At 40.8% G+C, this 27261-nt stretch overlaps 1 long non-coding RNA gene across 11 annotated transcripts; it reads right to left on the reverse strand.

Moving 5' to 3' along the window:
* Nucleotide 1: 1 nt before the first annotated feature.
* On the reverse strand, nucleotides 2-19110 carry LOC107207722. Of its 11 annotated transcripts, none has more exons than XR_004498305.1 (9): nucleotides 18347-19109; nucleotides 15771-15835; nucleotides 12652-12775; nucleotides 9629-10179; nucleotides 7761-7961; nucleotides 4916-6910; nucleotides 4272-4796; nucleotides 895-986; nucleotides 2-324 (listed from the first exon to the last, which is right to left on the reverse strand). It is a non-coding gene; the product is annotated as an uncharacterized LOC107207722 (long non-coding RNA). The 11 variants fall into 11 exon arrangements; XR_001522894.2 differs by having other exon boundaries at nucleotides 2-986; nucleotides 4272-4317; nucleotides 4551-4796; nucleotides 18347-19107; XR_004498306.1 differs by having other exon boundaries at nucleotides 2-986; nucleotides 4916-5020; nucleotides 6559-6910; nucleotides 18347-19102.
* Between the last annotated feature and the right edge of the window lie 8151 nt (nucleotides 19111-27261).

The following is a 27261-nucleotide window of genomic DNA, read 5'->3' on the forward strand; positions in this document are numbered from 1 at the left end:
AGTTAAGGCTGCACTGAGACTTCTGTCTTAACCTGCTGTTCTCCCATGCTCAGAATATTCTTAAAAAAAAAAAAAAATCCCTTTCATCTGAAATTTTTCATGCTTGTTATCAGCTGAAATATGATTTTTTTTTTTTTTTGGCAAGCCTGAATAAAATTCATTCATTCATATTTGAATTATGCAAGGAAGTGGGTGTAAGGAGAAAGGTCTCTTTTTTGCACATTCATAATTCACAAAAAAAGCTGCATATTACAAGCTGAAACTTTCCAGGTGGCTAGTTTTGACTGAAGGGTAGTCTTCATGCTAATTACAAAGAGAGAATGACTGAAAGAAAAATGAAAGAGAAAAATTAAAAATGACATATATTGTGATTAACTCATTTGTTTTGTAGGTGTGTCATACAAAAGTTACATTGTGAGCCACTTAGAGCAAGTTTAAAGTAACAATTTCATTTAAGTTAAGATGAACTACTATAATTACATAATATCAATGTTTTGTGCTGCAATTTCACTAAGAATCTCCCTACAGAAGCTGCAGAGGCTTTTACTTATGCAAATGTGGAAGCTCACAGTGAAATCAGTGCAGAATCTTATGAATCATTAACTTTGGCCAGAAAGCCTGTCTGGGGAAGGGGGGAATGGCGTGCAGTGGCAGCAACTGTCCCTATGCTCTGGGTCTCCCTGAACGCTGGACTGCTGAGGAAAATAACTCAGGGTTTTACAGTTTCTGCCAACTTAGTACACTGTCAGAGACAGCAAACCACTAAAGCTTTGTTATTCTCCTTTCCTTGCTGTATTCCCATATACTTGTGGATGTAACAGGAGGCACATAATCCAACCAGCACTGTGTGACTGACTGTCCATGGTAACAAAGGATTTCTTCAGCAGAAGGTACCTGGGCAGCAGAAGCTGGGAGTGTTAGAACAGTCTCCCTTAACCCACAGAAAATGGTACTGTGACATGCAGCTCCACGTTCTCATAAAACACCTGGAGATAATGTACAAGCATATAAATAAAGCAAATATAACTGTATATAAATTAGCATATAAATAAATACAAGCATTTAAATAAAGCAATATAACTGTAATTTTAAACATCTGAAAGAATAACTGGCAATGGTTCACGTAGCAGTTGCTGACTGCTCCACGTGGAGCAAAGATGAGTTCAAAACTTCCCCACTACTGAGCTCCCAGTAACCTCTTGAAGGCCAAAAAAGGATTGTTGTAATCAGTGTAGGAATCCTCATCCTTTTTTATCCCTTGAATTTTGGGTGAAGTTAGGACAAATAAATTTTCCTTAGCAACGCTGCTTCTTTTTACAAAAAAAAAAACAAAAAAAAACAAACAAAACCAAGTGAGTGAATTCTGAGATATGCTAGCTTCTGTAAGCAGAAATTTAAAACTTAACCTTTATTATTCCAGGTCCTTATTCCAGGGAGCAAAGAGTCTTGATCCAATCACTGAGTGGATGGATGCTACAATTGCTAAATAGAAAAGTGACAGCAGTGCCTGGCAATGATATGGCCACATAAAAAGTCCCTGGTCTTAAATTTACAGTCATCATTGTCATAAGATCAAACCTCAGCAGTGGGGGAAAAATTGGATAAAAGTCACATCTGTTTAAATATATAAATTATCTATTTGAATCAAAAAGGGACAAGTGCTAGTGAGAGTAAAACCGATGCAGAGCTATGAAGGAAACGTGGAAACTCTCTTTCTTCTTGAGTGCCTGATACTTATTGCCCAAGCTGTTAATGCCCCAACAACCATAACAACACTGCTCAAGCCCGTTCCAGCTTTCCATTCATCGCAGTGTAACAAATGGGATACCGTATACTGGCATTGTATCTCTCATCTTTGGCCAGTTCCCTACTGGGATAACTCTATAGGTGTGTGTCACACTGAAGGTCTTTCTTGCTGGTGGTCCTGTTCTGGCAGAAACTTGGAAGAAATTATTGATTTTGTGCTTAACCCAGTACTTGCAAGTTATGTGCAGAGTATTTTAATAGTCTGTTATTTTCTTCATCAGCTTTCTCTCTGATTATGTTCTACAAGTATTCAAAGTAGCTTCCTCTGAAAACTTTTCCTATACCTGTATGATAGTTATATTAACTCACAAGGATTGCAGTGCCCAAGATGCCTTGACTCCAGCTGGATTTCTGCTTGTCTATTTTTCTTATCTTATTTGCACCCTTGCATGAACTACAGTTCAATGACTGCAATTTGAGCACTTCTTCCTATCCAGCTGAACAATCTTCCCCAACACACCACCATCCTGATGTGTAATCACTCAGGAGACATAATCATTCACTTAGAACTAAAATAATTCTCCTACCGTTTGCTCCTTGCCTCCATTCTGCCCTTTTTCTCTGATTTATTGCACTATATTCCTTATGGAAATATTTTGACATCCATCCCCTCTATTCAAGTCTTATACCCACCCTTGGAGGGAGTGCTTTGAACAGAGGAAGGCCAGGATGAGTGTGTATCTCATATACTCACCCTTTTATTCCAGTGTCATTTCCCCCACCTCCTCATTATATTCCTGAGCCCTTCCCCTCCTTCTAGTTTAGCTGTACCTACTATATCTCCTAGAGCTGAGTCCTCCCTTCCCTCCCCTGCCCCTCTAGTAAATGTCAGAAAATATTTCCTCACAGCATCTGCTACTCAGGATTGTGTCTGAATATAGGGATCCTGAACCTCAGACTTGTCTAAGCTCTCTAAATCACTTGACCCCAAAAAGGTTGCCACAGGACAACACTTACCTACAGCACAGGCTGGAGAGAAAGTGCTGTTAAGGCACTGAATTCTGCCAGCTCTGAGCTCTGCAGCTTATTTAGACTGCAAGAAAAAATTTAGTCAGCCAGAGCACTGAATTTGTTACTTGTTTAGTCAAAATTACTGTGAAATTCCTTAATTAAACAGTTCAAGCTGAGAAGCAAAATGCTTTCTAATCCAGCCACCACAGTGCCCCACTCACTCCTGTACCTTTGCCTCTTGTCTCTTACTGCCCTCACGTTGTCATGTTACCTCGTGTGCTGTCTGTTGGTCTTGCTTGCTATGAGTGTGCCCCGACCCCACGCTGCACCGACAAGCAGAAAGCTCTTTATGCCAAGTATTGACCTAGTGGTGTGCACCAGCCCAGGCTGGAAGTGCATCTTGAATTTCTTGCTCCCCTGGGAGCATTTGATTAAAGGAGGATTTTCATGGGGTGTTGAGATTCAGAACGTGGCTGCTATTCAGTAGCTGGTGGCGGCAGTTCTGAGCCGGAACATACACTGGAGCTCCGCTCCTTCTGTGGTGATAAACTGAGCCCTGGCACAAGGCATTCTGCACGATTTCCTCCAGTGTGCAGAAGAGCACAAACAAGGCCATGCTCACACTTGGTGCCAGGCTGCTGTTCCTGCACTCAGGGACACAGGTTTCACCAGATTTTCAGTGATTCTCCATGGAAGGCTTCCACACTTGCTCTCTAATGTGTCTCTTATAGCTAAAGAACTTGAATCAGCCTCACTGTGACTCAAGATGTGTGAGGTCAGTTTGGAAACATTTGGAAACTGAGGACATTTTGTAAGTGTCTGCACAACTGCACAGGGCCCCAGAAGGGCACTTGCAAATGCAGGAGACCTCACAGCCCAGTGTGCCTTTCACAGGCCTCAAAGTGCTCAGCTGAATTCACAAATGTACACACACGGTCTTCAGAGTGCTCAGAGGCATACACAATCTAAATTAATTTCTGCTACTAGAAACTTTGAAAACATTCTCTATGGCCCAGGAGATGGCTCTGGAGTCACAATACAGATATGTACAGTTATACAGAATACAGTTCATAATTTTGTTTCTCCTCTTCCTAGGAACTGAAGTTTTAATTAATAAAACTATGCTTACAATTAAGTAGGAAAATATTTTAAACAGAATATTTTAAACAGAGGTATGTATTTCCTTTATTTCCTATGGTTTGATTTATGGATTTGCAAACTTACCACTTCAGCCTGAATTCATAAAGCAGAAAAATTACTTTAAAATTAAGTTGACAGTGCTTTAGGATGAATTATGAATACTTTTTTTGGCTTCTGACAGTAATTTGCTTTGGGATATTTTTCTGGCTGAGAAGCTGTAAACAAGACAGCAGCAAAAATACAAACAAAGAAAAACAACTAAAAGAATTAGATCAGCTACAGTATTAATCATTTTGATGCTGAATTTGGCTCCTTTGGGTCTAAACTAAACTAACTGTATCTATTTCATGATCTTTATTTTTCAATTCACTTACCCATGGTGAATATATCCATGTGTATGTGTTTTCCCTCCAAGATTCACTGTGTCTCCATCATGAGGAAAATAAAATAATTTTTTTTAAATTACCACAAGACTCTTTATTTAAAGTCTGCAAGAGAGCAATTCTAGTGCTCCACTTTACATATCATATAAATGAAGCTTTCCTGGGTACCTTTTTCCACAACTCCTTATGATGCTAACTTGTTAAAAATTGTGCCACTGTTTATGTTATTAACTGGAGCCCAGGACTACAAGGAGCTGCTGAAGCACTCACCCAAGAGAGCAGCCAGAACACAGGCACTGCAGTGGAAGGATTAGTGATCAGGATGCTCAGACACTCATTTCCAGCTTGGAGTGGCCACAGCTGACTGCAGTTACATCTGGCCACTGGATGTGCACCTCTCCATGTCAAAGTTGTGGATACTGAAAAGTCAATGAAGGCATTTTCCAGCTCTGCAGGATGTATGCTGTTCCTTTCTGCTCTGCTGATGCACATAACTGAATCTTGTGCAAGCAGTTACTGGACACACAAAGCAAGAAGTAGATGTTGAAAGTCATTGTATTATTAAACAAGGAATAATATCTAATATATCTAATAAGAGAATAATGTATCTAATTAAGAGATAAATATTCCCTTACAAGTAAGCAAATGTCATCAGGGGATATCAGTTGTACTTGCATATCCTTTCAGTCATCAGAGTGCTTCAAACCCCTTCTCGTTGTACATAAGTACAATATGTTTCTCTGAAACAGGAAAACAAGGTTTTTTCAGGTGATGCATGAAGCAAGAGTTCAAAGGACTTGTCCAAAGAGTATCAGCAAATAAACTAAAAATGAATCCTATCAATAAAATCCTTACGGGAATATGTCATAAGGGTAGTGTTTTTGCAGTAGTGATGCAGGAATTTAATGGGCAAGGAGTTGAAAACTATGACCAAGACAGCTGGCCTTTGGAGCTTCGTGTTTGCCTTGCAGTCTGCATAAAAAATTTGGACATTATCTTGAAGCTTCACATAGTTATCAGTCCTGAGCTGTCCTGATGACTGAAAGTAAGATGGTTCAAAGAAACAAGGCAATGATGATCCAGGTGTTTATAACATGCATGTGTTTTCCTGGTTATGGTATTATCATCACATAGTCTAAATTTACACAACCTCAGACATTGCAAAAATCAGTGTTTGCATTGCAATTATGAAATTTCTTACTTCTAAATTCTAAAGATTGCAGAGAAACTATTTCAGAGAGCAAACAATAGAATATTTAGAAGGAGGAAGCAAATATTTTTTAAAATAAGATTTGGGAAAAGCCTTCAAGGATTTTGAAAAAGGCACGGTCCTTTATAACTGTGTGGAGCTTAAAGGGTCATCTACCAAGTTCTACCATAGCTGCATTTGAGTGATAAATTGTGGGAACTCACAAAATCCTAGGCAAGGAGATTCCCCTTACTTTGGAAATCTATACATAGTTTTCCATAGTAGTTTGTGATATCACGTATCACAGTACTTTGTGCCATCATTTACATGGGTGAAATAAAGATTGGCAGCAATCTGACTGCTCACTTTGAACTGAACAACCAAGATGCTGACACAGAAAATCACCCATTGATTGCTAAAGGGTTAAATTACACTGGCAAAACATGTCAGGTTCCATTTGGACTAAGCTTTGGTGTCTGTCTAGTACATTTCTGTCACTGGTTTCTTGGGGTTTTTTTTGTTTCTTCAGATAAGAAATGTCAGTATCTTAGCTGCTAATGAAAGAAGAGTGTAATTCTGAAATGCTTAGTCACTTTTACACTTTTTTACTGATGCTGGGAAGAAGTGACAAAATCCTATAGTTAACATGATTCGAAAGATAAGGGGGAGGAGAAGGTGGAGAAAGATTATATAAAATACATTTATATTGCTTCTACAACTGAATTGTTTTCAGTATAGTATCATGCTCTCAGTGTGGGGGAATTCTGCATGTGTCATGATTCTACAGATGTTCTTGCACACTACATGCAGCTGTACTATTTGTCATGGGCAAATTTAATAACAAGATGCTTGTTATGTGTTCCCTCTAGTCTTAGTTCACAAAAACATGGAGGGGGAAAAAAATCCTACCTGATAGTTTGCTTGATTCCCTTCTTTATAGAGCCTTTTAAAACACTTTAAAACAAACATTGGGAACACCAATCTTTTGTACTAAATTCTGTAACACCTGCAATTACAGCTCTATTACCTTTGCTAGAATGATCTTGTTCTTTCTAATGTCTATAATGCTAATTAAGTAATTTTAAGTACCTGAAGAGGTCATATGCCTAACAGTGGGTGCTCTTCAAGAGCTTGATCCTTAAAAAGGGAGAATAATTTCTGCTAAGTCCCGAGTACCCTCTGTTCTCAGTGCCTTGCAGATGAAATTCAGAAGCACTCCCTATAGCAGCACAGAAGAGCCAAGCGCTGTCAGAAATTTTACAGTCAAACTCAGAGGATCTTTCCTCCTCCTGTCATTTTAAAATCCTGGATCCTCTCCTCTAGGTATTCTCTGTCCTGAACTTTGTTGGTCCGCAGGCAGTGTGTTAACCACCTCTTCAGAAGGAACCATAACCTTGGGTTCCAGCTTCTTGCAGATATATCCAGCAAGTAGAACAAGATTCTGCAAATAGAAAAGAGAAGAAAGAAAGAAATAAGGGGGGAAGGGGGTTTCACTTGGAAAGTCTGTAACATGCTGCAATATAGGTTGTCTAGTTAGTGGCAAGGGAGGCAACTGAAGAACTGGCAGTGCAAGGAGAAATTTGGACTTCAGAGAACAAAACTGACAGCTGAAGTAGAAGCACATCCAACTAAACTAATCAGGACAAAACCCAAAATGAAAGTACAGCTATAGAAGATGTTGAGGGTGTTACACTACCAGTAAGTGTATGAACAAAAAACAGATGTTGTAAATGAAAAATTTAAATTTAGTTGCTGCATCTCCTAAAGTACAAGAAAGACATTAACCTAATACAGTGGAGGCTATAGCAGGAAACATGTGAGGAGAGGCTGAGGGCACTGTGGTTCTTCAGCCTTGAAAAGGCCAAGAGGGCAGGGGGATCTACTGCTGTCTGGAAACACTTCACAAGAGGCTACAAAGAAGACAGAGACAGATTTTTCCTAGATGTACACAAGGATAGGAAAGAAGCAACCAGAAGAAAGTCAGACCAAGAGAAATTCTGACCAGAGATTAGGAAAAATCATTTACCACGAGGGTGGTGAAACATTGGCAGAGCATCCCTGAAAGATTGTGACTCCTTCATCTCCAGATGATGAGGTCTGTATAACCTCTTCTGGAGAGTAATCACATTTAACAAATCAACTAGATATTAATATCTACACTTGTAATGTTTATATATATATATTTACAAGTATAGTTGAAACTCTGAGTGTTTTTAAAACACAAAAGAAAAGATGAATCAACAGGGGTTTTTTTTTGCCATTGAAAAACCACATTTTCAAAATAAACGTACCATTTATGTACAATTGTATGGGAGGTATTTTAAAGCATCTTGAATTTTGTACATGGTGAAAACTGCATATATGTAAAATACATAGTTGATGGAATACACAAGTTGATGAAAAAGTTCTTGCTTGTAGAAAGCTGATCAGATAATTTTGGAAATGTATAACAAGTGCTTCTGTTATTAAAGATGTGCATCTGTGAACACAGTCTGCCAAAGAAAATGGAATAGTCAGTGAGTCTTTTCAGAAGAATGCTGACAAATAGCATTTAAATATTTAATAGAGATGTGAAGATATTAGTTTCCAGTCTTCAGATGATTACTTAGCTTAAAAGTTAAACAGGTGTGACTATGATGTCTCTCATTCTGTTTCTAATCAATCTCAAATCATATATATGAGATCTAGTTGTGTTTGTGTAGAGACCAAACTTCATGAACTACCTCATGTAAAACCTGCCTGTTAGTGCCTGTCTGAGTGTCTGTATCTTAGATTCAAGTATGTTTCTTAATTATCCTATACCTTTATCAGGTTGCACTATAGTCTCCTGCAGCTACATGAATTTTTAACTTAGCACTACAAACTATAGCTCTCAGTTTAATAATCACAGTATTCCTGCTGATTGGGCAAATTATATTGGCAATGAAAATCAAATACTTTTGTTAGCTGGCCTCCTGATGGCAATGAAGAAATACAAGTCAATTAGACTTTAAATTACTCTAATTCAAGAGAAGTTAGGAAAGTGTGAATGTTTCCAAGATCTGTTGCTCAGTCATGACTTTGCAGGGTTTGCAAATCCTTGCTCTGCACTTCACAGACTATTCAAAGTGACTTTATAGCCCAGTAAATGTGATTTTGCCATTATTAGTAAAAAGCAACAGGGTTTGTATCGAGGTGACAGTGTAGGGACTTGGCAATGGGTTTTTCTGGGCCTAGATAGATTTGAATTTGTTTAGCTGTGATAGCAATTGTTCAGCTGTGAGGCACTCTTGACTAGATTTGTTTTAGTTTAACTCTAGTTTAGGGTAATAACAAATGGTTACTCATTGTGAACTGAACTGCCTCAAATTCTAGAGTCAGCTGTGGGGAAGAGTACAGACACATTTGACACAAATCAGCCATTTAATCATAGTTAGATGATAGTGTTAAGAAAACATATAAAACTAAATCCAAGCAGACACCAGGCTAAGAAGAAAGACATCCCTCTCCTGTGAGTATCACACGAATCCTGGTGAAAACCCATCATAATACTCTCCCATTCCTTTTGAGGAATACCAATCTTAAGACCCAAAGGAAATCTGGGGGAATAAGTGCAACACCAGAGAAAGGAGAATTTTAGTGCAGACATTTTAACTCTATTTTTAATGAAGTCTTCCTATACTCATTAAGTAATTTTGACTATTAGACTGTTTAAAACATGAATTGGAGTAACAATAAATTCTTAGATTAATTTATATTCTTTTGCCTTTTGCCAGTACATTTTTGCCAAACAGAAGACTTTGAGTGTAATAGTACATAACATCACCAATGTCTTTAAGAACCTGGAAACTCAAATAACCACTATAAAAATCACTGAAGCTCACAAGCACTTTTGGCCAGTTGCAGTCAATGCTGCTGTGCTCTATTTTCTCATGGACAAGCAGAATAAAATCAATCCAGTGAATTAGCTCTCACTTGAGGTTACCACTCAGGAAGAGGTCAGTGTGTTTGCGTGCTGCTGTTTTAATCTAGTGCTACCACTGGCTTACCACTTTCCCTCTGGTCACAGGCTTTTACTGCTGTATTTCACAAGGCAGTGCAGTGAGCAAACCCCTTTAAGAATATGAGGCTGAGTGTAAAGAACCCAACTGCCTGTGTAACACCCTCAGCTGTCATTTACCTTGGTCTGTTTGAAAGGGTAAAGTTTACTTTCACAGCCCAGTTAACTCTCCCACACAGCACAAACCCTGCACGAGCTCCCATTTATCATCCTGTGTATGTACACCTGTATGTGTGACCAAGCAGCCCACAGAGCAGTCCTTTGCCTTAAGGTTTTCAGGTCTCCCTTGCATGCCTTCCCAATTCAGCACAGTACAAGGGAATATGGACAAGTTTGTGTAGTTCTGCTTGGGCCTCCTTGCTGTAGCTTGAGCTGTTCATGCTGCCAGCTGCTTCTACCAGGCCCTGGAAAATTCCCTCTTCAGGGAAGATCAGTCTGAGATGCCTCCTACAAACTGCATTCACTCTGCACCAGTCCAAGCTGCTTTCTTGTTAAGGATAGAAAAGCATGACAGCTTCAGAAACGTTATTGTGGTTGAGGGGCACCTCTGCAGGGACAGCCAATTTTCTCACTCTCTGCTTTCCATCTTCATCTCAGACGCTGGGAAATGCATCAACTTTCAAAGTAGCTCTTCATGTCCTGAGTGCTGCTGCCACATGTATATATTCCTCCTAGAAGGAGCAGAATGGAAACAGTGTTGTATAATGATCTCTCATTTAGCTTAAAGTGTCATCTTTTCCTTCACTGCATTTTGTCTGTGAGAAGTATGCTGAGTCTTGTGCAGCTGCGTTCTTGCTCTTATTCGGCACAGATCTCTTCTAAGTTCTGCACCAATACCAAGGGTTTCCTTCCTCACTTTGAAGAGTGACAAGTGGGTACAGAGCAGAGGAGCCCAAAGCCTACACGGATATGAACCAGGATTAGGTTGAAAATACTAACCTGATAAAAGAGATTTCTTTGGCTTCTAGTGCATGTGTTCTGAGCTAGAAAATAAAATTCCAAATGGAGAAGAGAAAAGGAAGACAAAGAAATTCAGATTCAGATGCTGACCCTACTTGTTCTCAGAGCACAGAATATCTACTATACTGAAACATAAATCAGCCAGCCAGTGAATTCTTGCCAGCATCCTCAAAGTTATCTGGAAGTCAGCTACAAGCATCTTGCACGAGGACATGTGCAATGACTGACTTCAGCAAGATGACAAAGACTGCTCTGGTTGAGGTTGGGATGCTCAGAATGCTCACCACCACACACGGCAGGGCCCTTTGTTTGATACATTTCTCTTTGAACTGTGTAAGCAAGATACAGTTCTGCTCAGAAAAAACACACTCTGTTAATTATTTAAAATTAACTGGGGTTAGACCAATTTTCATTGTCAGGCATGCTAACCTTTAGAGCAAATCTAGCATTAAATCATGGATATCTATAGGGAGTTCCCTTGGATCATTTGATCAAATTATGCTCTTAAAAGTACACTTCAAAAATGTCATCCTGGTGTAGGAGGAAAAGAAAGAAAATAAGGCAATGAAATTAATGGAAATTTGGAGAAATGAAATGTTGTCTCATGTATTTTGACAATGTAGGCATCAGTAGGTTTGCCAGACAGATCAGCTTCAGATTTGACTTGAGCAAATTAAGCTAGTCTAAAGCACAAGCTACTTGCTAGTAATTTTCTCGGCTTTTTCCTCTTAAAACATTTCACAAGTTTATTTACACTATAACAGCACTGACCAGGTCTCCCACCTTTCAGGTCATTCCCCAGCCTTTGGGAAGAAAGCTGGCATTTCACAGGGTGGTCAATTTCTGGTCATAGAAGTGTTTTAAGTAACAAGGTGTACAGGCAGCAAGAGCAGAGGGGCAAAAGATGTGAAGCTGGAGAAGTGAGAGACTGCTAAAACAATTGTGTATAGTCAGCAAGAGGAAAGAGTAGCAAAACACCTGAAGGGCTCTGACAGAGAAATCCCACTGCATCAATTGTTTTGTCGTTACCCTGCTTTACAAACAGCACACTGTAGGCACCCTTCCTTTGCAGACATCTGCTGCTGTACTCCATTTCCTTCAACAGTAAGACACCAGCCAAAACTGGGCATAGCTGAGGGATCCATAATAATACCAAAAACAGAGAGAAATTATACCCAAGAAAAAGTGATTCCAATGAAAAACAATTTATCACCATTGCCAAACCAATGCCCAGTCAGACTTCAAGCCACAGTCCCCAGCCAACTTCCATCTCTAGTTTATACAGACAGCATGATGCCATATGGCAGGGAAAATCCCTCTGGTCACTTGGGGTCAACTGCCCCAGCTGTTGTCTTCTCAACTTTTTGTGCACCCTCAGCCCCGTCACTGGTGGAACGGTGTGAGGAGCAGAAAAGGCCTTGACTCTGTGTGAGCAGTGCTCAGCAATAATTAAAAGATCTCTGAATTATCAACACTGTTTCCAGCACAAATCCAGAACACAGCCCCATACCAGCTGCTATGAAGAAAATTAACCCAGAAAATCTACCCCAGTCAAAACTAGAACAATCTTAAAATGAGTTTTCTGAGCTGGAAGGTGTTTGGTGGTGCTGGGATTTTTACTTGTGAATGTGACAAATTTGACTGAAGCCTAAGAAACATTTTTACAGATTGCTTTAGAACACACTTATACTTTAATACTGTCTACCCTAACAAAACATGCTATGATTTGATTTTCCATTCTTATGATGATGTATTACAACACCAAGTAATAAAGACTGTAGTGAATTCGGATTGGAGAATATAAACATCAGTCCTCTTGTCTGATTTCCCTAAATCTTTTTCTGACCTAAGAACTGAAATATCCTCAGTCTGGTCATAATCCACACCTGGACCATGTGGTCCTCTACCAGAAAACAAAATAATTCTTGGCAATTAAGACACTTGCCCATATCCATTTCATCTGCTAGATCTCTGGAGGTGCAAACAAAACACTGGATGGGAAGATCTGCTAATGCTGATAGTGCTTTAGATCACTTGATAATCTTTTTCCTGTGATAGTTATTACTGAATGGAAATCAAATGCATGCATGTTAGGACTAGTAACAGATGGCACTTCTGTTCTGTGAGGAAGAAACAGGGGCAAAGGGGCAGCAAAGTTGAACCTCCCCCCTTCCCTGTCTTACCAGGATTCATTGTGTTGCCCTCCTGTTACAGTTGGCTGTGACTCTTTCTTGTTATAAAGAGATGTCAGAAGTTAGAGAGAGACAGACGATAACCTTAAATCCTTTACTGCATTTTACCAGGATTCTGAAAAATAAAAAATAAAAAAATAAAAGCCAGCTGAGGGAGTTGGAAAATGTCAGTGAGGCATTACACAAAGAACTTGATACATTTGTTGACCTTTCTTCTTACTCCACCCTTCTCCTCTAAGATGGGATTTAGTAGTAGTGAGTGCTTAGTGCTATAAGTGCTTTCTTAAAAATAATTTAGATGCTATTGGCTGTCTGCCTGCACTTGGAAAACGTAGCTGTTTCAATGAGCCCCTGCTGAAACGGAAGAAAAAGGGTTTATTGAAATGCCTCCAAAAATGCACCAAAATTTCATTCTTTCCCTTGTCTGCTGAAACCCATCTTGTTCTTGCTTTTACAGTCTTTTGTTTTATTTTCTTAATTGTACCATTGTATTCAGGGTCTTTTCATTCTTCTCCGCTATTTTACGAATGGCGTGTGTGGTATTAAGAGCTGAAGGCAGAGATGAGAGGAGAAGTGTTTTGAATTGACTAATTTGCAGGCAAGAAATAAAGCTCTTGTAAGGTGGTCCCAGGGGTATCTTTGCCATGAACACTATTTGAAATGACATGTAATCTGGTACATTTCAAAGGCAAAACATTTCCTATTCTGAAGTATCTTCCTGAGCCAGGGTTGGTTTACCTGTTTCCAGAGAATAATAAACTCCACTGAGGCCAAGGAATCTCCTTCTCTCCCTTCTCAAAATTCCTGTTCTTTTTCAAAGGGGCAATTGCAGCCAACAGTTTATTTCTGTCCTAGCTTTTGCTGCTCTAATGGCTCAGTGCTCACTACTAATACATAGCTGAATGCACCTCTGAATTAAATACCAAGTTACAGAACCCAGCACATCCCTGTACAACACAATAAATAGTGGTGTGGAGCTCTCTTGTTGTTTCTTACAACAGTGGAAAATTTAGATCTGGTTCTTACAGACTTTTAAAATTTTAAGCATTTCATCATATAGTTTTGATCTGGCAATTTCTTAATAGAAACTGTTCCTATTCTAGAGAAATCTGCGTTCAACTGACCTTGGAATGTTATATTAATACTGTTTCTCAGCACAATTCAGTGTTTCTAGCCTTGTTGATGTACAAAAAGGCTTACACACAAAAGACACACAAGTTTGTTTTAATTTGTTAAGGTAGGAATTTCAGAAAAGCTTTATGTTTAGAATTTTGTCCATACTTTAGTGAAGGCTTAGCTGGTCTTATAAACTGCCACATTGAATCATCTGTGAACATATTCATTTACTCTAAGGAATGTCACTGTATGTGTATGATTTAAGCTTATGATATCCAGAAGCTGTATCACATAGTTTTAAATGATTTTTAAATGTTTTAAATGAGGAAATTTGCCACAAATAAATCTCAAAGCTTTTGAGAAAATAAACACTGACAAATATTACAAATAATTTCTATTAATTTCACAGCTGTTCCGTTCTAAAGCTTTTAGTTACTGAAAAACAAACTCATGCTTTGTGAACATTCTGAACTTACGCAGATCACTGTTTCAACATTTGTTTGATTTTCTCTTTAACTCTCCATGAAGAGAAATCAGGGTAAAGTGTGTCTACAATAATGACCCTACATTTCTATATTTTTAAATTTCTTTTATATTTATTTTTAAAAATAAAAAACTTCAGTTACATTGATTTTTAAAATCCACATGCTTGTGCTCAAATGTACAGTCTCTACATAGTATTTTTTTTAATTGTGAACAATGTTAAATAAATTATGTTACTTGAACAGAGATACTGAAGGTTCCTGGATAGAACAAGCAAAAGAAATGGATTTGAAATGTCCAGAAAGAAGAAATTTCTAAAGGCATGAAAAGTGAAAAGTTCTCTCCTTTGTCTGGCAGCAGAAAGTCCAGGATGACTTGTGCTGCCAGTTCGTATTACCAGTCTCAGCCCTTTAAAGGACAGATTTTGTACTGTGAGTGACCCTAACATGTGTTGCATTTGAATCTCTACCAAACAAAAGTCATGATAAAATACTACACCCCAGAGACTGGTCTTACACCTTAATTGTTGTTTTTCACAAGGTTCTGTCAACTGTAATTCTTAATTTATGGGAACTTAGCCCAAATATAACTTGGAACTAAATGTGTAAAAACTTCCAAAGAAGGCAGTGCTGTTCCCCAACACTGTTTATCTCCTGGACTGGTCCCCTTATCGACTCTGAACTATTAGATCATTCTGGACTAGAGGCTATTACTAACAATGATGAGAAAACAGAACACTTATCATGAAATAAAACAACTTTCTACAAGTTAGTTAGCAATACCATTGGTCCTAGAAATTCTACCACAACCAGAGAAATAAACCAGGCCTTTTCCTGCCCACGGAGTGCTGTTAGATGTTAACACACCCATGGCATTACACCTCCAACACTCAGTGTCTGAGGGAACTTTCAGTGCTTGGCTCAGGCAACTGCCTGGGGAACACTCGCTGCTTTCTGAAATCAGAGGTAGCTGCTTGCTCTTCTGTATTTGCACAAGTCATCAACCTTGCACAAGTATATTGAAGCAACAGATTACTGAAAATTTACTAACCCTCCTCTGACCCAACAACTTCCTAATGCCAGCATAAGGACTTCTGTTAAGCCCCCTTCATGGCCTGTGTGTAATGTCACCTTCAGGGAGACATTAACTTAATTTCTTTTTTTTTCTTTAGATAAATTTCTAACACATCCACTTCAGTGTGCATTGAAATATTCATATAGGCAATATGCAGGGAAGGCATGAGCAGAAATCAACTGTTTCACTCTGGGATGCTTTTCAGAGACAGGAGCGTTTTGCTAATACAGAATACCTAGCCAGAAAGTAGCACAATATCCAAGCTCAGCTGATTTATTGAAACTGCATTTTTGAGGGCTGGTTTTTTTCCTTTGGTGACTCATGTGATGTGGTGCCATTTTACCAGTATGTGTAGAACATGCCTGTTTGAACACTTTATTATTTGGCTCGAAGTAGTACAGTATATTGTTCTGTTTAGGGAACAAGTTTGAATTTACCATTGACTCAGGAGAACTTCACAATGCATGGCTGGGTCAAGGACAGGAAGCTGCAGCAGAAATAGCTGTGGAAAAGGCATCAAAAGAAGGCCACTGGGTTATACTTCAAGAAAGTCAAAGCTCTTCATTACATCAGTGCTGCACTGCGGTGTTAAAAACTGAAGCGTTTCAAAATAACATGTGCCTAGATGAAAGAGTACTAAATAGTGATTTAAAACTTCCTTTGTCTTTGCCACAAGAGAAGCACATAACTTCATCTGTATAAGTGAGTATCGCTGAATATCACATAAAATATGAATTGCAACTATCTTGCATGTAGGGAGTCAACTATCATATTTTCCCAAGCACATGATATCTGATTTACTAATTTATTATCCATTAAAAAAAATCCTTTAGTAAATAAATGTGTAGCAAAAAGAATTGTTACGCTGTATAATCAGATGAATAGATACAAACAGGGAAGATTGCTGTCATTATGCAGTGTATTGTGCTAAACAGATGCACACAATTTTTTTCAAATATTGTGCAGTATCAAACTGCTTCCTTATGTCTGGGTTTTTCTTCTATCAATAAAATGTTTCAAATTTCAAATCAATAGCTCACTGGGAGGCCTATTTTTTCCTCCCTTCTCCCCCCTCTCCCTCCTTATCTCTGAATATTTATTTTGTAGTAAAGTGGTTGGACACATTAGAGAAATTACTGAAGAAAACCAGGGAAGGAAGTCAGCAGGGTGATTGGTTTGGAGTGTGGGGAGCCTGCTCCTTTCCCTAAAGCACATCTCATTCCAGAGTGGATTTAGGAAACCTCCTATTAAAATAACTGATAAGCCACTACCTGTAATACTGCCAGATCGCCATGCTGCACTGGATAAATTTGACCAGGCAAGTAAAACACCACAGAAATAAAACTTTAAAAATGTGAGTATTAAACTTCTCATTTTAAAGCCACTTGAAGCAGTGAAGTCACTAAAAGCCTTTACAGGATATGCAATAGTAAAGCAGAATTAATTTCACTTCTTAAAGATTTGTTCGCATATCCTAGAGTGACTGCACATCTATCACAAAAAAAAAAAAATAAAAATTAAAAATTAAAAATATTTTTTTAAAAAATCCAACAAGAAAGTACTTATTTCAATTGTAAAGCATCACATACAGTTTCTAGCTAAGTACCTGTCTGTGTGCATGGGAAATGAAGAATTTGCAGTCACTACGGGTAATTACTGTACTACAGAACAAGAATTAATTTTGGTTTCATCTAGCTTAGTTTGGTTTATCTTGAGATGCACAACCATGTTTTTTGTGTCTCTGGAATATCTTTTACATATTCTTAGTATGCAATGTACTGGAATTAGGTCTTCAGCTGAGATAAATCAGTGAGGTTCACTACACCAATTATATTCCTAAGGATTTGGTCCAAAACATTTGGATCATACATTAGAGGAAAGTGTGGCTTGGCTGCCAGGTTATCACATTTTCCTCTGTCCTTTATAATTTTTGTTTTGGAAAGCTTTTAAAGAAAACAATTTTTCTTACTGACTCTTAAAAGATTCTTACAAACACAGGTGTGTAGAGGTAGTAGTTATAAGCTATGATCAAAGATACAGTCAAAGAAATCAAGTATCTCTTTGGAACATAAATCTGTATTAAAGAAAGAGCATCCACCTGAACGCTAAAAAAGTCACCAATTAAAAAAATAAAATAATAAATTGCTTTTTCGGCACTATATTCTAAAAAACCTCTTCGAAAATTACAAAGGCCTCTCTTCTTTTCCTCTTGTATGGAACAACCTCTTCCAGCAATAAAAAAGGGAAAAATCGCCAGCCACCCGCGCGGCGGAGGGAATGTTACCCAAAGTGCTGACAGACGCACAAAGAAACCCGTGGCTGCAGCCACGGCCCCAGCTCGTTTGTCCCCAACTTCTGCCCGCGGCTGTGGCTCCGCCAGGGCCGCTGTGGCCCCCGGCCGGGCCCGGCCCCTCCACCCGTGCGGCGCCGCCTTCCCCGCGCCCGCCCAGGAGCGCTCGGGGAGCCGGGCCGGGCCGGGCCGCACTTCCCGGGCCGTTCCCCCAGGCCGGCGGCTCTTCCAAGGAGGTCGTCACCTGTTCGGTGCCCTACGGCAGCCCGGCCCCGCGGTACCTGCCGAGCGCCCGGGGCAGCCGCCCGTGCCTGTACCCGAGGGCGGCGGGGCGGCCTGGGCCGGGCCGGGGCAGCGGCAGCGCGTTCCCGGAGCCAGAGCGCCCCCTGCCGGCGGCTGCCCCGCGGGCCGTGCTGAGGCGCGGGCGGGCTCGGGGGCCCGGCTGGGCCCGGCTGGGCCCGGCCCCGGCGGGGGAGCCCCGCGGGGAGCGCCTCTGAGCCCGGGCAGCGCCGCGGGGCCGGGCCGGCGGCCCCGGCCTCCAGGGGAGGTTTCCCTTTCGCAGACGCTCGTGTTAACGCTGGAATGGGGGCGTACGGGACTCCCCACGCAGGGCTGCGCTCCCGGCACCCGCTGCCGACACCCAGGCGCCGGCGGGGAGAGTCTGTAACCCGCCCCCCGACCCGGAGCCTCCCGCCCGGGCGCCTGTGTGAGCCCGGTCATTACCAGTGCGGGAGCCAGCGCGGCTGCAGCGGTGTCAGCAAAACCGAGGCGCATCCTGCACTTTCTTCTGCAGTTTCCACCCGGAGGACAGGGATGTGACAGGGGCAGGAGCCGGAGGTCACAGACCTGCGGGGCTGAGGCGACTCGGCCGACGGCAACTGCGGGCGCCCGCCCGTCGAGCTGGGGCTTGTGCCTGCGGAAAAGCACACACGGCTTGAACGGGCACGCTCTGTTAACTCGTTTAAATGGCCACAAGCACACTGCTCTTCCTGAGGAATTACACCTTAAACAGACTCGGCTGGTTAATAAACCAGCGCTGGTCCCCTGCAGCGGTGACCTCTGATCCCGTAGCAATGCAAAGATTTCTCGTAGTGCCGTGCCCGCGCTGCTGCGGCCAAGGGGCGATAATAACCAAGGGTCCGTGTGCGACACAGTATTTCAGCAAGAGGGAGGCAGAAAAGTCCTCTCCCACATCTGTGGGGCATTTGGTGACTATCTGCCCGCGGCAGTGGCCATGCCTGACGGGCGGAGGGGCTCCTCACTGAGCCTGGCATTTGTCAGATGGTGACAAACAAGCAAGGAGCAAACAAGCCCCTCCGCAGCCCATGCAAGCCAAGCGCGGCCGAGACGGGGGGTTCACAGCCCCCATCCTCACCTGAGAACACATTTGCCATCTCACCCCCTCCTCCCCCGCAGCCCTGAGCGAGGCAGGTGCAGAAAGCTCCCAGCGCCACATGCGGGGGTTCACAGCCACGCCGTCCCTGGGAAGGAGGCAGGGCGAGGAGGGAGGCAGGAGAGCAACAGGCCCCGCACACACGCGGCCCCGGCGCAGCGCTGCCCGCCGCCCCCGGCCCGCTCACCTGCAGCGCCCCGCGCCCGCCGCGCTCCGGCCCCGCCGCACCGAGCTCCCGCTGCGGGAGGAAGGAGAGGCGTCCGAGGAGACAAGGGGAACAAAAGGACGAGATCAAAAAAAGGAATAAAAGAAGGAAATGTAGCGAACACTAAAAACAAGAGGAGGAATTTTCCCCGGGGGGAAGAGAGAGGGAAGCGCCACTTACATGAGCCTTTTTTTTTTTTTCCCCTACAATTTCCGCAGAAATTCTGACAATGCACGTGCTCGTTTTCCCTTTCCCAGCCCACACAAACCTGTTGTTGTTTTACTTTCATTATTTCACTTTATTGTATTAGAAATGCTGAATCATAAAACAGGGGTTAGTGAAAATGGTATTTATCTTACAGAAATAAGCCCCACATTATTTTAAAGATCCCCACACTACTGCTGTTATTATTATTATTATCATCATCATGCATCTTGGCAGGTTGAAAGGTATCTCAGAACAGTAAGAATTCAGCAGTAATTTAACATCCCACAGCAGTACTTTAAAAGCTTCAAATAGCATTTTGAATTTTAAGTCAGTACAAGTGTAAATAAATGGATGCACTCCCACATGTCTGTTGTTTTTAAACTTGTGGTGATACTAAAATATTTGCCTAACAGCTTTGAGTTGTAGCAGAATTTCAGCTCATATATACACATGCGTGTGATATTGAATTAAACCATTTGTCATTCTTTTTCCATAAAAGACACAATTTGGCTCTCAGCAAACCATTTGAAATAGAAATTATGATGATGATACCGCAGCTCCATTTTATTTTATGGTACTGTATTGATTTTCAAATAGACAATACATGTATTTTTGTAATGGTCTAAAAGAAGATGTTCTGCCTTTTTATTTTACAGTCCTTATGCTATTACTTGCTTTCTTTTCAATAAAGGATGGCATTTTTCAGAGATGCTACCATAAATTGCTTCATTTAATAAGTTGCTACACAGAATAATAATGTTACACCAGAGAGCAGCACTTCATTATTTGGAAGAAATAACATTTTTCTTTTTAAAATATTCCTGTCTCTTTATTTTTAAATTAAAGTTATCTTTCTGCTGTTTTCTTTCAGAAGGATAATCTGATTATTAAAAAATTCCTCTTTTTTTTTTCTTGCAAGCATCAGAACTTGGGTGTGACATAAAGGGGCTAATTAAAATGGGAAAAAAATTAGATTAATTTCCACGGATATAATAGTGATATAAAAGTCTTGTTCTCAACAATGACTCCATAATAGAACCATTTCATTTCTGCCTAAGCAGGTTCCTTATTCTGTCTAGTGAGGACTGCCAGCAGTGTCTTAGTGACAAGGTTTTTATTATTTTTGTGACAGTTTGATAGGAAGTCGGTGCTTGCTTCAGGGTTTGCAGTCTCTTCAAACCAGGATTATGAAGGCTACCATAAAAATATGGATAAAATGCTACCTCCCCGAAGTGCCATACGTTATGGCCTGCACCCCAATGTGGAGATTGCTTTTGTAATAACTGCAAACAACATGCTCCATATGCTATTAGAGCTGCAATTCAAATACTCAGTCACTAAGGACTGACTGGGGAAGGAGTCTCCTAAGATGTGGAAGACAAGGTCAGTCAAAACATACATCAGGCTTCAAATTTGTCACAAGACAGTTTTTGCCTATGTCTGTGAGTTTATGTTTGGGGGGGGTTCCTCCTATGGACACTGATTTCAGTTGAATTAGATATTTTCATACCTTTTTTTGCAGGGATTCAATCTGAAATTTGCAATGAGGGATCTCTAGTATACATGAGACAAAAATATATGCATTATTTTGCACCACAGATTAAAAAATATCTTGCTGGAATGTAAGAATATATTAATAGCGTTGTGCCATTTAGGATCCTTTGTCAGACTGAAAAATGCCATTATTTCCAAACTATAAGGCAGGATTTGCTTTTCTTCCTAACAGCACAGGTACACAGGTCTTCCTCTCCTTCTCCATTTCACAGGATAAATCCTCTATGACAGGAAGGCACAGAAATGCTTTCTCTGCATAAAGTTAAGATACACAAAGTTTATAATTTCCTTTACATTTATGCAGTTGTGGGTACAAGAGACACTTACCTCATGCAACATGATATCTCTTGAGGATGAAGGCAGAGCTAGATGACATAAAGAAGAAATCTTTCAGAAGAAAGGAAGATCAGATATTTTACTGAAACACCAGCAGAATGATACTCACATAAACTTATTTTTTTCCCAGAATATGAAAGACTGGATCCACTCATGAATAAGGTAAGGCATTCTCTTCAAGAACTTAGGTCAGAAGACATGTTTGCTTTGCTTTACTAATCTCAGGGGATGCATGGCTTTAAACAGCATCAGTGTAAATGCCAGTAACAGTCAGTTGTAAGTGACACTTGGGGAGCTTATTTCTCATTTCATTTATTTAAAAACTGTGCTTTCATAAGCTGCCTATTCCAAACATGTAACTCATCTCCATATATCAAATTGTTTTAATTTGTGTGGACAAAATTATCCTGAAACTGCTTAGGACACTGAAATCCTCTCTCTGCAGACTCAGAAGCAAAATGCAAGGCCTCTGGTTCCCGTTTCAGTGCAGACATGGAAGTAAGTTTGGTACATTCTTCTCTTCTGCCATTGCAGAAATTTGTCTATTCTGTTATCACTGCAGAGATCTAGTTTCTACTTATGGTATATGTTATATGGTATATGTTCACTTGTGTTTTAGGCAATCCACAGGAGAGAAGGGAGGCAGCAGTTGCATGCCTCAAGAGAACTTCTGATGCCAAAAGACAAACACTACTTTGTATAGATCCCTGCTGGAAAAGGCACACAGTTCAGATTGTGTTAAATTATCAACATCTTCAAAGCCATCAGAATGTGGCATTCAGCTGTCATTAGGAGATGGCCATTAAGTGCAGGTAAAGGTGCAGCATCAGCAACACCTGAGTCCTGGCGTCACTGTGCATCTGGTGAGTGCAGTGAAGCAAGGTGAAAAGGATGTGGGTAACTCATCACACATCTCTGGCAATTTTTGGCAACAGTATGTCTCTCAGCACCAACAAAGTGCTGAATAGAAACATGTAATGTTCTTAATCATAAAAGGCCAAATTTTCATAATATCTAGCAATCTCAAGCAGAAATGTACCTGCTGCACTAACATGTAATATACGTTCGGTCACATAACTGGGCAACCAAGTTGCTTCTTAGGCATTGCTAGCAATTTACACAGACAATTGTGGTAAATCCATTCACAGCTGTAGTTAATGCATACCACTCTAGAAGTAGGTACTGAAAATCTAATTCACAGAGCTAGTTTTTTTAAGGGGCCTCCTTTTTTGCCACCTAAAATTACCTTCCTTTCGATCTTTAATTCAGAGTAACAAAACATGGGCACTCAAATAGCCATTAGTGCAAGCAAGCCAGCAGAATGGTAGCTTGATTGCATGTACAATTTTCTGTGGGATATCAGAAAGCAAGTTAGTAATTTGGCCCTTTATCATTTTCTCTCTGTACATATGCGTAGGTGGGTGCTTCCATGTGTATGTATATGAATTACTATATCATATAATTACTTAATGCAATTAGAGTGAAAACCCAGAACCTACACTCTTGTTTTTCTGACTATTTCCCCTTTTTAAAAAATAAATGACTCACCCCAGTGCCAAAAGCCAAAATATTCTTTACACTTGACGATTTAGCTACCTTATGTGTTTTTACTGGGGGAAAAAAAAGCCCTCTATCATTTATCATGTCATCTTATCACAGTCTCTTTGTGAGACGCAAATAGCACACTAATGTTTTCTTTTGTTAGGGTGAGTTGGCAATCTCCTCAGAGATGGAGCAACTACAGACAGCTCTTTTTTTTGATAATCTTCCTGACACTTGGATGAGACTGGCTTATCCATCAACATACAGTTGCTCAGTGGTAAGTCGAATGCCAACAGTCATTCAGTATGGATGGCACTTCATGTCCATTATAAAAAAATAGAATTGAAACTAAAGAATTTTTTGGCAAATATCTTACCTTCTTGTGTAACTCAGAATAGCTTTTTATCATAAACTGATATTACCAGCATTATGAAAAGCAGAAAGAGCCTTGCATTTACCTTGCCAATTACTGCAGACTTTGAAAGATTTCTCTAAAATTTGCATTCCCACTTCTTCCTTACTTGCTCGCTTTTTTCCCAAGCTGTGTGTGCTGATCAAATACATTTGACAAGTACTGCTGCATTTGACCCAGTATCTGCTACTCAGAAGACCAAGCTTGGTTTCTTGTGTTTTTTGGGATCAGAATTTGTAACAATAAAAGGGCACTGCTCTGAGCTGTAGGGTGAAATATTCACCAGAAGAAGAAGAAGCAATTAGCAAAGCAAAAAACAAATTCTTAAAATTTAAGAACAGAGAAAAGTTCCAGAGCAAGTAGTGGGGCCATGATGTTTCTGTTAATCTTAATTGAACACCTTAAGGTGTGTCCATCTCTCTACTCTCCATGACTGTTTATAATACCAAAAATGAAACTGAAAACAAGAAGTGAAAGCCATCCAAGCAGATTATTTTCTTGCTGACATATATTCAATTCTCCACAGGTAGCCTCCTGAGTGAGGCAAAGAGCCATTGGCTGATGGAGCTAACCAGGACTCCAGAGCTGACCAAAGGACAGGAAAGCTCTGCCTAGCACAAAGACAGGTAGCGCTAGAAGGCAAAGCAAGCCCACACTTCTGAGATCAGTTCAGACTTCTGAGAGATCAAAAGTGGAAGAAGAAATCTTGTTCAGCAGAGGGGACATTGAGAAAAGCACCAGAGGTACATTGTGGTGAAGATCAATCAGAGCTTTACGGAATTAAATGCTCTTTTAGCTTTCCTTGATGGAAAACTAAACCACCATAGAGATACTGTGATGTCTGTGATAAATATATGTCCTGAAGACAGAAAGCGTTGCCAAGGGGATATAACACAGTAATGCTAAATTACAAGCTGTTTTCCTGAAGGACAACACAGCTGCTTTCTTTAAAAAAATATATGGGGGATTCAAGCTGGACCTTATATTCATGTTTGGACAAAAGAGGGTAAAAGTACCCACTGATTATATAAAAGCTGTCTTGCAGAACTAGTAGGATTTAAGGTGACAGATTATCTTTTACCATCAGGTGCAAAATGCAGTGAGTCACCAGGGAGCAAAAGCATTGCTGTGAAGCAGTGTTATGCAGCTGGGCTCCAAGACAGCCTCCCTGCTGGAGCACAGCATGAACTGGGAGGGACAGTGGAGCAGGTGAAAGGGAGGCACCAGAGCGGTTACGCATAGACAGGACTGGTGGAGTGGTCAGCTTAGCCTGGCTGTCAGTCCCCTGGGTTTGGGGAGGTGAAAAAAAAAAACAAAACAGAGACTGAAAACTAAACTTGAATCACTGTCATGTCCAAAACCCCATAGTAATTGTCAGTAGCAGGAGCTGTGAGCTTCCTCCAGGGAAGGACATTCTCCCTGTCGTGCACGCTGCAAAGCATGCAGAGGCCTCAGTCGTCATGATAGTTTTATCCTCCCTGTTTTAAACCCTTCCGTCTCTTATATACCTACTTGACATGCCACCATCTGAGATATCTGAAAAAACTCCTTTGATTTCTAAGCAGCTGACATTTGAAAGTAAGGTGGGACAGTGAGGAGGTAAAGGGAAAAATCAGAATACGTGCACAGTTTAAGCATGTTTGGCTCGGCAAACGTGTCAGAAACAGCAGACACAAGTGATAAAATGACAGAAATCATCAGATCACCTAACAATCTCACATCTTCAGTTTACCTTCAGGATCATTTTATGTGTCTTTGAAGCGAACACAAATTCTGTTAATGCTTCCCTTAATTAGCTGGCCCTATATGTCACCTATTTCATGTTTCTGTGGATGAGTCACCTCTTGCATCTAAGCCAGCAGTCTCCTGCCTCTGGCTTAGAGACACTCAAGTATCCCCAGGGCAGATGTGTCTAGTATTTCTTAACAGCGGCATTTTAGGAAGCAAGAAGCAATACCACAGACTGCCAAAAAAAAAACCTCAGCTAGAAAGGTGGGGATGTTATTCCAGAGATCTTAAATGGGGTAAAAAGAAGAAAAACAAGCTGATGCTTTCTTTTTCAGGCCACAGAAATTCAACAGATAGGGAAATAGAGTGTGGAGGAAAGAGAAATAGTGGAAACTTGTGTCATGGGTCATCCAGCTTTCTGGAAATCTACAAAAGACCAACAGTGGGATGCCTTAAAAGAGGCAAAAAATGTTTGGGTTCTGGGCTGTGACTGCATTGTCAGGCTGCAGCTGCAGCAGGCTGAGGTGAGAGCAGCAGTGAATGAGGATTTGAAAGGAGACATCACATGTAGAGGGGACTACATGAAGGGGAATATAGGGAGCAGAGGATGGTGGGGAGGGAGGGCAGGAAGGCACAAAATACAGGAGCTACCAGAAGAGGGGATGTTCATTCCTTCTTTGGAAGATATTCATGATACACAGATACAGGCTTAGAAACTATTCCATGAAAACTCAGGGTTATGGCACTGACTCCCTCACAGGCTAGAAAAATACATGCTTGAAAGGAAAAGGCCCTCAGGGTAGGAGGGTTTGTTATTTGGGGTTTTAAACTGACAGAATCTGCCGCTGACTTGTAAGGTGGGGAGGTATTAACTCCTGAGAAGGAGGAACAAAAGGCAAGGATTGCGATCCTGCGAGAAAAGACAAGGAGCATTGCAAGTAGAGGTGGGCTGGTCCAGAGAGGGGGGTTAAGGATATTCATCGAGTGCTTTGAGATGAAACATGCTGTGTGTTCGCAAAGGTGTCTGTCAGTCAAGTGGGGGAGCAACATTATGACAACCTCTCTTCCAGGAGCAGCAAAGACCAAGATTTTATTCCCTGCAAAGCCAGCCAAGAAATTACTGAAATGGCTGTTTTAACAGTCAAAGCTAACAGGGAGAGAACAAAAGAACTCCAGATGCACGTACACACACACATCCATCCATCTATCCATGTCCTCCTTTGGCCTCCGAGCCAACTTCCACTTAAAGAAAGTCTCTGACATTGGTGAGAAAACAGGCAGCAAATTATTTTGCTGCTGTAAAACAAAACTATCTCCATTTCAGGGAGGGGTGCAAACTGGGTGTAACTTGCATGAAAATTTCTGAGAGTACTGTTAAGTCTAATGCACACGGAGTCACAGAAAAGAGGTTAGATTTATTTTGAAGGGGCCACTCTTGTTTCATGAATACCAACTTGCTGTCTTACCGACTACCTTTCAAAGCACCGCTGCTGCCCTGGCTCCTTGAGACAGACAGGCTCAGGTTCCAGAGGGGCTGTCCTCAAAGCCCACAAACACACAATAATTCTGCACTTGCTGTTATTCACTTGTCTGTATTTAATTAACAAATACAAATGCAGAACTGTGCTGAAATAAAAAAAGATAGTTTGGTTTGGAAAAAACTTTTAATATGAGGAAGTTGCTTGTTAAACAGAGAGAAATTTGTTGTTCAGCTGCACTCAAAACACAAGAAAAGGGAAAAAAAACATTAATGTGTGCCAGGGCAAAAGCACCACTGTCTTGGCAAGAAACAGAAACATTTGCAAGCTTCTGAGTTAGTATTTGAACAATGGGGAAGAAAATTAACTAGAAAAACTGCCTGATGGGCTGCTGAGAAGAATCTTCCTCCCCCTGCTACACACACTGATTTTTGTGTTTTCTTGTATCCAGATAAGATGGACTGATGGTGCAGCAAATAATACATGACACAGGAGTTATACAAGAACTGTGGTATCGAGAACAGAATTTATAGTGGCCTGCATTCCTTGAATTCAGCGGAAATCAGATGAACCAAAAAAAAGTATAATCAACTACTACTGTTCCTTTCTAACAGAAGATACTGAAAACCCAATGAACTTTTTCACACTGTTGCTATCCCAGTATAGGCTGATACAAAATAGAAAACCGAAACAACAAAACCAAACCAAGTCCTGAATTCTTGGTTGAAGATCAAGGTGAGAAGAAACCTTAAGTCTGGCTGTCAAACATCTGAAGAAACCAGT

This window comes from Parus major, chromosome 7, assembly GCF_001522545.3.
Source record: "Parus major isolate Abel chromosome 7, Parus_major1.1, whole genome shotgun sequence".
NCBI lineage: Eukaryota > Metazoa > Chordata > Aves > Passeriformes > Paridae > Parus > Parus major.